At 42.7% G+C, this 8,309-nt stretch overlaps 1 long non-coding RNA gene across 1 annotated transcript; it reads right to left on the bottom strand.

Annotated features, from left to right (window-relative positions):
- Positions 1–591: 591 nt before the first annotated feature.
- Positions 592–3,171, bottom strand: LOC136058930 (uncharacterized). Its single transcript, XR_010623169.1, has 3 exons — positions 3,077–3,171; positions 2,205–2,326; positions 592–640 (listed from the first exon to the last, which is right to left on the bottom strand). It is a non-coding gene; the product is annotated as an uncharacterized LOC136058930 (long non-coding RNA).
- Between the last annotated feature and the right edge of the window lie 5,138 nt (positions 3,172–8,309).

The following is an 8,309-nucleotide window of genomic DNA, read 5'->3' as shown; positions in this document are numbered from 1 at the left end:
CAGGACGAGAGGGAATGGCCACAAGTTGCTCCGGGGAAGATTTAGATTAGACCTGAGGAAGCATTTATTTTCTGAAAGAGTGGTCAGGCACTGGAATGGCCTGCCTAGGGAGGTGGTTGAAGCACCATCCCTAGCGCTGTTCAAGAAGCATTTAGATGAGGTGCTAAGGGATTTAATTTAGTAGTTGGGTAGAGATAGTGATAGGAGGATGGTTGGACTAGATGATCTTATAGGTCCTTTCCAACCTTATGAACTTATGAACTTATGAACTTATAAGGACTTATCACAGATCAGAGCTGGGGACTGATTTTTGCTGTTCTTACTCATTCCAGAAATACAAATCAATCTTTTAATTGGAAACTGGGTCTGCCACGTTCGAAAAGTATAATTCAATCAGCAAGATTCAAAAGATTTTGCTAAAATGCATTAGTTTTCTGGGCAGTTCTGCAACGAAAAAAAGAGGGGTTATTTTGAAATGTATGTAGCCATATCACTTTACAGACAGATACCTCAAGGATTTCTTCATATTTTTTCACAGTTCTTTTCAGGTCATCGTCTTTTTCTGCAATTTTTCTATGCAACTGTGTTGTTTCTATCTGATGATTTTCTATCAATTCAGATTCTACCTCCTGGGCTTTACCTATTAAAAAAAAAAAAAAAAAGAGAAGAGAAGGCAAAATCAAAAGGATTTGGATAATATTTGGATATTATCAATATTTTAAATAAAAAATAAATATTTTGATAAATATTTGGATAAATTAAGTCACAAAATTATTTAAGAAAACTTAAAAATATAAAATTGAAGTAGGTATCTATAAAGAAAACTGTTCAGGAAACTTTACTTTCCACCACGCCAGTGACAATTATATCGCTTGATTCTAATCCATACAAATTTTGTTGTTAGCATTCCAACATGCAAATCACATTTTTTCTGTCTGATGCTGGAACTTCTCTAGAAGTTAAGATCACAATCACTGTTTTCCAACTAATTGTATGTCCTCCTTTATACAGAGAAAAGATTTGAAACAGCTGCAAGTTTTCAGAAATCCCTCACTCTTAGGAGCACTTCCAGTAAGCATGCTGTCAAAAGATTCTTTCTTCTCCAAACCCCAAATTACATTACGGTAGGAAAAGATCAAGAGTGGAAAGAAAGCTGAAATACACTGTACTCTAGTTATAAACACAGGGCACAGCTATCAGGCATTCTGCTTTGCTTGTGCCTGTTCGCAGTAACAGTGAATGAAGCCTATACAGCTCAGCTAAGAAAATGCAATACTCATTCTGTTCTGGTGCGGCCTCACCTCAGGCACTGTGTGCAGTTTGGGGCATCACAATATAAGAAAAACATAAATCTAATACAAATCATCCACTGGAGGGATATGAGTATGGTGAAGGGTCCAGGGGATGAGGCACATGAGGAGCAACTGAGGTCCCTTGGTTTCCTCAAGTCCAGAGCAGGGGAGGCCTCATGGCAGACTACATCTTTCTCACAAGGAGAATGGAGGGGCAGCACTGAGCTCTGCACAGGGCTTCAGGAAATGGCATGGAGCTTTGTCAAGGGAGGGCCAAGTTGGGGGTTAGGAAAAGGTTCTTCACCAGAGGGTGGTGGGGATGGAACACACTTCTGAGGGGAGTGGACACAGCCCCAAGCTGCCAGAGTTCAAGGAGTGTTTGGCCAATGGTCTCAGGTACAAAGTACAAATTTTGTGCGGTCCTTTTTGGAGCCACAAGTTGGACTTCATGATCTTTGTGGAACCCTGACAATTTAGGATATTCTATAGTTCAAGTTTCACTGAAAGGCTTCCTTCAGTGCTGCACAGTCAACTATGCAGCATTACACACCTATACTGCTGAAACCAAAGCAGTATTACAATGGAAATGCTTTCATCTCTGAAAACATTTCTTTTTTGTACATATAAAAAAAAATTAGTATCAGTGGCTATCTTGGGTAACTGTTACCATGACAGATACAGACAGTGGTAGATCAAAGATAGAGTCTGCAGGTTCAGGAAGAAAAACTACTTACATGTTTTCCTAATTGTGTTACAATTAACATTTAAATGTTAAGAGAAGTTTTCCCCGATTTCTCTAGGAAGCAGCAAATCATTGCATACATATCACAGTTCCAAGTAAAATATCTTAACCAAAACACCCAGTTACTTTTCAGCCTTTCCCGTTTACAGTTACATTAGTATATCACTTACTTATCGTCTCTTTTACAGCTCTTTCTAATTCCATTTCTTTTTGAGCAAGCTGAGTATTGAACTCTCTCATTAGCTGCTTTAACGTAGAGCTGTGCTTTAATTCAATGTCTTCCTGCTCACATCTGTACAAAAAAAAGTAAAAAAAAAATCACTGAGAAAATAAAGGTCTGAGAAGTATGAGAACAGTTTCACAAGGGAAGAAATTTGGGAAAGTTTCCAAAACCATTTTAGAATGGGTTAGTTCTGGATTCTGTGGGATTCTCCTTCCCATCTAATTCATCTGGAAAACACAGGTGCTTCATTTGAACAAAACAAAACAACCAAACCAGAATTGAACTATCATGTGTCATTGTCCTCCCATTCTCCTTCCCAGAAAGACACAATTTTTTTGCTCAAACATTGGAATTAAATGGGCCCCCACGGTACAGATTCTAGGAACTTCCTTGCCTGATAAGCTATCAGAACACTGAACAGCATACCACATTTTCTTCAGTGCATATGAACGATGCTTGGTTCCACTTGCTTTCCTGCCACCACCATAATTCACAGTCTGAACTTTCAACTGATCTTGAGATACAGAGTAGTGACACGGAGCTCTCAGAACTGAGCTTTAATAAACTTTGTTTCTTGTTTCAAGAAACTAAAACTGAATTTTTTGTTCTGGTAATGCTGAAAATAAGCATCAACAAACATTTCAAGTGGTGCTTTGTCAAATGAGAAACCAAATTTTAAACTGACGAATCAAATAACGTTTCACGTGTCCACGAAGTGCTACCATGCTAAAAATTGAGCTATAAAAAGGTCTTCTTAACATTTAAGTGGTTAAAAATAAAGAAACGATGTGTTAACCAGACCAGGAATTAAGAATTTACCTGATTTTCTTCTCCATTTCTTCCAAGGACTCCTTCTTAACTATGTCGAGCTCCTGCTGATGTTCTTTTCGCAGAGTACGCAAGTCCTTTTGAAGACTGTTACATCCTTACGCAGTTTCTGTTTCTCCCTTTCAGTCTCTTCCAGTTTAGCTTGCAAGTCCTTCTGCTGGTTCTGCATATCACCTAGTAGCTTCTGCAGCTCCAAATCAGATTTAGTTTTTTCTTCGGCATTTTCTTCAAAAGCTTTCAAGCGTTCATTTCTTTCTTCCAGCTGTTGCTCTAAACTTTCTAGGTTTTCTCTGTATTTCAAACTTGTATCTTCCACCTCTATCTTGTGTGCTTCATTTACTTTAGCTAGATTATCTTCCAATTCTCTCACCTTCTGTTCTAAAGAGTGAGTGACGGCCTCTTTTTCCTGCATTTTTTTCTAGTAATCTCCAATTACATTCTCCACATCCAGATGTTTTTCTCCTTTAGCTTTCAATTCTTCCCTGGAACTTGCTAAATCACCACTGCACCGAGCATGCTCATTCACTAACGAGGAGTACTTCTTCGTCTGCTCTTCAAGCTCTTCCCTGAGGCTTTCATTCACACTCTGCTGCTCTCTGTCTCTTCTCAGCACGCTCTAATTTTTTAAGGAGCTCTTTCTGTTTGTTTTGCATTTCTAGAAGAGAATCGATACCTTCTTTTTGTTCGCTTTCATACTTGTGCAACGACTTATCTTCTTCTATCAAGTCCTTCTGTAACACATTAACTTTCTCTTCGTACATCTGCTGGACACTCTTAAGTATTTCATTCTTTTCTTGCTCTACAGCAGCTTTTGCACACTCTACTTTTTGTAGCATTTCTCTCTCTAATTCTGCAGAATCTCTTGTTGACTTCATCTTTTCTTCAAGGGATTCAATTTTGGCCTCTCTTTCCTGCACTTTTTGTTCCAAATGTCTTACCTGATTTTCTCTATCTTGTTTCAATTGCTGTTCCTTTTCTTCCATCTGAGACATCAATTGCTTTCTAATAGAACCCATTTTTTGCTCTGCCTTCCTTTTCAGATCTGCCAACTTAGTGCTGTTCTCTGCATTCAGTCTCTCTTCTAACTCTTTCAGTTCTTCCGCTTTGCTTTTAAGTATTGCCGATTTCATTTGACCAAATTCTCTCTCTTTTGCTTCACATTCAGCTGTCAGTGAACCTATTTTCTTCTCAAGACTGAGCACTTTTTCTTCAGTCTCCTTAAATCTACTGCCTTTTTCAAAAGCAACCTTCTCTGCCTGCTGGAGTTGCCTAACTACTTCTGTTTGCTCCATGTCTTTTTGTTTTTTATGCCTTTTAAGTTCACTAGCTAAAGTAAATGAAGCACACAAGATAGAGGTGGAAGATACAAGTTTGAAATACGAAGAAAACCTAAAAAGTTTAGAGCAACAGCTGGAAGAAAGAAATGAACGCTTGAAAGCTTTTGAAGAAAATGCTGAAGAAAAAACTAAATCTGATTTGGAGCTGCAGAAGCTACTAGGTGATATGCAGAACCAGCAGAAGGACTTGCAAGCTAAACTGGAAGAGACTGAAAGGGAGAAACAGAAACTGCGTAAGGATGTAACAGTCTTCAAAAGGACTTGCGTACTCTGCGAAAAGAACATCAGCAGGAGCTCGACATAGTTAAGAAGGAGTCCTTGGAAGAAATGGAGAAGAAAATCAGGTAAATTCTTAATTCCTGGTCTGGTTAACTGTTGCCCTTTCCAGGAGTTAGTGGCCTACGGATCCAGCCTTGCTAGCGTCTGCGCAACCGACCTGCCTGGCTGGAGCCAAATGACTGCACTTCACATCAATGTAGTGAGCAGTAAATGTGTTTATTGTTAGCAGTAGCATCCCTATATAAGTTAGGATCGCGCGTGCGCATTACTACTCCTAAGTGACGCAGCATTCTACCTTCTAAGACTTTCTAGAAGCAACTTTGCAAAAGCGAGGAATTGTCTCTTCTCGCGAGATCTTGTTCTGTGCCTGCAACATCTCCCCCCCCTTTTTGCCAAAGCAAGTCTAATACAACTCAAGAGGACCCTATCGCGTACATCCCGAAATCTACGCATTGTGCCTATACATACTATTGTCCTCTCAAGTAAGCCATGTAAGCCTTGCCCCGTTACACTGCGAACGCAATTTTCCCAATCCTACACCCTTTTATCTAATGGCTACTTTTGTGCCTTAATCTACAAGCTTTCTTTGACCCTATGATAATCTATTCTTTGATCAAAAGCGCGATCTATTGCATTCTGCAAGCAATTCTGTGTGCATCGGAATATGCATGGAATGATCAACAACAATATGGCAAGTGTCAGGAGGGCACCTCCTAGCCACTTGAATACAGGGGATAACCAACTAGCCCAGTTCCCAAAGATATTCCTCAGCCAGTCCCCAATCGGGTCGTTTTGAACTGTTATCTTTTGCATGTGTTGCTTCAACCAGTCCAACCATTTATGCAACGATGCTGAGTGGTCGCTAAGATTGAAGCAGCACATTCCTTCTAAGTCTGTACAACCATGACCTTGAGACAAAAGCAGGAAGTTGATTGCAGCTCTGTTTTGCAGTACGGCATGTCTGATACTGTCGACGTCCGTTAGAAGATCCGTCAGAAGCTGCGAGGTGACGTTTGCTTGCTTCGCCGACCAACACGCCAGTCTCTCAATTTCTTTCAGGGCATGGGCTGTGCCAATTGGGGTGATAATGGAGGCAAAAATCCGAGCAGTAGGTCCCCATAGCCGTACCTCGTCACCACAGTCCTCCTTCAATGTGTGCATTGACCTTCTGCTCCGTCGCTGTGTGAAACTCTGGGCTATGTTCATCCAGTCCCTCGTCGTTCTTTTCACGCTCTGTCTGCCCTGCAGGTTATCCAGGTTGAGAGCTGGAGGCCTCATCAGCAACGGCTGCTTCTCCTCCGTAGGTCACCTTCGGCCCACAAGAAGAACCTAAATGGGAAACTGAGGTGTCTAATGTTTTACTTGCCGTATCTGGTTTAATCTTTCTCGAGGGGACCCATACGATGTTCCCTGTTTCCTGATGTTTTACTGCGGCAAATCCTCTACCCCATACCAATATTGACCAACCCTTTTCCCAAAGTCCTCCATCTGTCTTAATCTTCACCGGTGGTCCCTCCGTTATGATTCTCAGCTGCCAGTGTTTCTGTATTGGACACTGGTTGTTATTGCCCCGTTCAAAGTGATTGAGCGAATAGATAGCTTTGGACAGGATTTCTGTTTGCCGATTAATCGGAATACGGTCCCTGTGTCCCTCCCCCTCTCCTAGCACGCGTATCTTCTCCTTAAGGAGGCGATTTGCACGTTCAACAATCGCCTGTCCCTGGGAGTTGTAGGGGATACCAGTTGCGTGGGAAATTCCCCAGGCCTCTAGCCACGCTTGGGTGGATTTCGAGACGAAGCAGGAGCCGTTATCTGTTTTAATCTGAGCAGGGACGCCTAATGCTGCGATAGTGGTGGCCCAGTGATTCTGGGCCGCCGCTGAATTTGACCTTGCATGCTGCGTAACTGAAATCATGGTAGAGGCTGTATCTATAGTAACTGCAAGCCAGGCCCGTGGGGCCATGCGGGATTCGAATGTAAAATCAGTCTGCCAAATTTGTAACGGCCTTACGCCGCGAGGATTTACACCAGCACCAATGACAGGAGCAGAATTACAATGTGGGCATGCTTGGACAATACCACGGGCTGCCGAAAGAGAAATTGAACAGGTTCGAGCCAGCGCCTTGGCCCCGATATGGAGGGACGCGTGTAAATCATGTGCTGTCCGAATGGAGTAAACTGCAACACCTGCAGCCTTGTCCGCTATTGCGTTGCCCTCTGTAAAGAAATCCGGAACCTCTGAGTGGCTTCGAACATGTAAAATCGCAACAGGGGCTGAGCGGGCCACTAGGGCTTCCTCCAATATGCAAGCCGCTTCTGAGCTAGGTAGCCCCTCTTTTCCCATCTTTACCAATAGCCTAGCAGCGAATGCCGAGTCAGTCACAATATTACACGGAATGTGCCACCATAGACAAAGGGCCATAGCAACAGCTCTGACCTCAAGAATTTGGACACTAACAGAAGGATCTGTGAAAAATGATGGTCTCCCATTTTCCATCAGAGCCATGCCAAACAACCGCCCCCTGCTTAGTCACCGAGGAAGCGTCGGTAAAAAGCGTTGGCCCTTCCAGAGGCATTAGCAGAACGCGAAATCTTAAGGAGATGTTGAGAGGTCTGGCTAGTTCAAAGATTGACAGTGCATCTGAGTAGAGCACCTCCCCTCCAAAACCCTGTAGCGCTAACAGAAAGAGGTCTGGTAAAGGCTGGATATCATGAAAGGCACTCTGCAGATAGATTGCGTCAGGCTCTTTAGCAAAGACTCTGATTGTAAACATACGCGATTTCTGAATTAAAGCTGCCAGGATCTGGATCCAAGGGGTAAAGGCGCGCGTTGCCTGCACAGAGAACAACCACCACAGTAGCTTAGGGGTTGCACTCAAGGTGTGCCCTATAACTGCCGTGGGCCCTTCTTTGCACCGTGAGACCGCTACCTCCAGTGGCTGCTTAGGATCCCAGCACGCCAAAGATTTATCCATGCACTGCGTAAAGATCTCCTGCCAAGCGGCACTCATGCTCGCATTGAATTCTCGGGGTTCATTTGGGTCGGTTCCTTTAAGCTGATCATAAAATGGCTTCATCAAATGAGGCGCAATTCCCAGGGCCCCTCGGACCCACTGTAAAGCCCCTACTAGGCACTGTACATCCCAGAGGTTAGAGATGTGAGGCTTGATGTCCAAGCCGCTTGGGTGCACAGTATCAGGCCCAAATCGATAACCCAGGTATTCTAGCCCCGGCCCCCTCTGCATTTTCTGTTCTGAAATAATGAAACTTGCTGATGTTAATGTCTCAACAACCCAACTTTCAAGCGCATACAGATCTAGATAACATGAAGTGGCAAGCAAGAGATCACTGATACTAATTTTTTTTTTATATGTACAAAAAAGAAATGTTTTCAGAGATGAAAGCATTTCCATTGTAATACTGCTTTGGTTTCAGCAGTATAGGTGTGTAATGCTGCATAGTTGACTGTGCAGCACTGAAGGAAGCCTTTCAGTGAAACTTGAACTATAGAATATCCTAAATTGTCAGGGTTCCACAAAGATCATGAAGTCCAACTTGTGGCTCCAAAAAGGACCGCACAAAATTTGTACTTTGTACCTGAGACCATT

This window comes from Cyrtonyx montezumae, unplaced genomic scaffold (genome assembly GCF_038088225.1).
Source record: "Cyrtonyx montezumae isolate F1298 unplaced genomic scaffold, pur_monq_1.0 scaffold_8, whole genome shotgun sequence".
Taxonomy (NCBI): Eukaryota; Metazoa; Chordata; class Aves; order Galliformes; family Odontophoridae; genus Cyrtonyx; species Cyrtonyx montezumae.
The sequence above is the reverse complement of the archived record's forward strand: the minus strand, read 5'-3'. Positions and strand labels throughout refer to the sequence as shown.